The sequence below is a fragment of the Callithrix jacchus genome, chromosome 1, assembly GCF_049354715.1.
Source record: "Callithrix jacchus isolate 240 chromosome 1, calJac240_pri, whole genome shotgun sequence".
Lineage (NCBI taxonomy): Eukaryota > Metazoa > Chordata > Mammalia > Primates > Cebidae > Callithrix > Callithrix jacchus.
This window is the reverse complement of record NC_133502.1, coordinates 140,108,298-140,110,471: the sequence shown is the minus strand read 5'-3', so window position 1 is coordinate 140,110,471 and position 2,174 is coordinate 140,108,298. Positions and strand designations below refer to the sequence as shown.

General features: G+C 45.9%; 1 pseudogene; it reads right to left on the bottom strand.

Annotated features, from left to right (window-relative positions):
• Positions 1-1,410: 1,410 nt before the first annotated feature.
• Positions 1,411-1,759, bottom strand: LOC100415651 (large ribosomal subunit protein eL36 pseudogene; annotated as a pseudogene).
• Positions 1,760-2,174: the final 415 nt, after the last annotated feature.

Below are 2,174 nucleotides of genomic sequence, written 5' to 3'. Positions count from 1 at the left end.
TTTGAGGAAATGACTGTGCCAGGAAACAGACTTGTTGCCGCCAGGCTTTTTCCTCACACTCCTGCCTGCTTTTTCAGGGAAGGAAATGCCCTGTCTCCTGCCCAGCCTCTTCTGGGCATTGCTGTTGCTGTCTCAGAGCTGAGCTTTGCTGCTGCTGTCTCAGAGCTGAGCTTTGCTGCACTGGGAAGATGTGCCTCCTGCTTCCAGGGCTGCTGCTCTGGTTTGGAGCTTGTGCCCTGGGGCCCCACCCCTCCTGCTTTGTTAGGCCCTTAGATCCGCTGCTCTGAAGTTCCTCCGAGAGAGAGGTGGATGTTGAGGGGATTCAGGTTCTCCTCTACTTCCTTCCCACCAGACACACTAATTTTCTACGGGAAGTGAGTTGGACATTGGCTTCTGCCCTCTTTCTTCATTTTGGCTACCAATATCATTATCTCTAGAATAATGTTTTTGGCTCATGGATGGCACCTTTCCTTAATTTCAAGCACCGATGAGATTTGTCCCAGTTTTACATTGCCTTAGTCATTTCAGACACCTATGCTCAGATCTCCATCTGTGTTTTGAGTTGAACATCTTTTCCCACCCCTCTCCTCCACCAGTTGTCTGTCTTTAATTAACATCTAAATAGATAACACATTCTCCTGTAATTACAATATGAAAATGTCTATGAACAAAACAGAGACTTTTTTTTTTTGGCAAATGCCTAGGAAAGAGTGGTTCCAGCCAAGTTCATCCGAAGTTTTAGGCAGCTGCATCTACACAGCCCAAGGGATGGAGGTCAGTGTCTGGGACACAGAGAACTGCAATCCGTGCATTCCTTTGATTTTCATTTTTTTTTTAGTGAGTGATTAATCATCTGGTGGTGAGGGACAGTTCTCGTTTCTTTAAATTCTTCTGGTTTGATTTGGATTTTATACATCACCTACAGCCTCCTGACTCGAGAAAATGTTTCTTTGAGAATTTGGGTCCCTTTGAGCTTCCCCTCGGTCTGGGAGGCAAACATCCAATGAACACAATGCAGAAGAGGAAGCTTGCAGATCCTGCAGGGCAGAGAAACTACAAGGGCAGGCTCTGCATCTCTGTGCCTGACTGATGTAGCCCACTGCCCCAGGTTACTGGGCCACCTTAAAGCTGAGCATTCTTTTTTAAAAAAGTTTTGGACCTTTTATTTTGAAATAATTTTAGTCTTAAAAGTAACAAAAATTAAATAGAGTTTCTTTATACTCTTCACCCTGCTACCTCTGTTAACATCTTACATAATCAGGAAATTAACCAGGAAATGAACATTTATGCAATGCTGGTAAGGAAATTAGGGACCTTATTCAAATTTCCCCAACTCTTCCCTAATGCCCTATTCTTGAGCCTCCTTTTAAAAATGATTTTTTTTTTGGTGGGGGAGGGGGTCAAGCTGTTCTTTATTTCAGGGAGAGGGCAGGGGAGGGGGCTCAGTCTTTCTTGGCAGCGGCTTTCCTCATGGCGGCCAGGACATTGCTCAGCTCCTCCTGCTTCCTCTTGTCGCGGATGTGTGTCCCCACCCTTTTCTTGATGAACTTGAGGGCCCGTTTGTCCTTGGAGACCTTCAGTAGCTCCATGGCAAGCCGCTGGTATGGGGCAAGGCCACACACCTCCCCGATCTTGTCCGCATGAACTTGGTGTGTTGGGTCAGACGCCCGTGGCGGTGGCTGTGCCTGGGCTTGCTCGCGTTCTTGGTTACCTTGTGGCCCTTGTTGAGGCCCACGGCCATAGGGTAGTGAAGAGCCATGGCTGCTGCTCTCCGGTGGCGGCCGTGGTGGAAGCTAAAAGTGATTTTTAATGCATCATAAATCTTTTGCATTGGTACTGTAGTCATACCTGGAGGCCCAAAGAGTGGGTCATATTAATTTTGAGTTATACATTTGGTCATTTATATGTTACTTTTGAGATCACAGACTCGTTCAGTGCCAAGTGTGTAGTCTTGGCTGAATGAACGTTGACTGTGGCCCTGCGCTTCATACTGTGATTTGAAAGACAAACTAGATGGAGTCTCTGGCATCAGCATTAAAACCTCTAGGGGAAAGCATGTTCTTATGTTGGTAATTCCAAAGATAAGCTGTAAGGAGCACAGTTGGAACATTTGCTCTCTGGAGATCACGTGTTGTAAAGAAACTTTGCTTTTCCGAATTAATATTCAGAAAAAT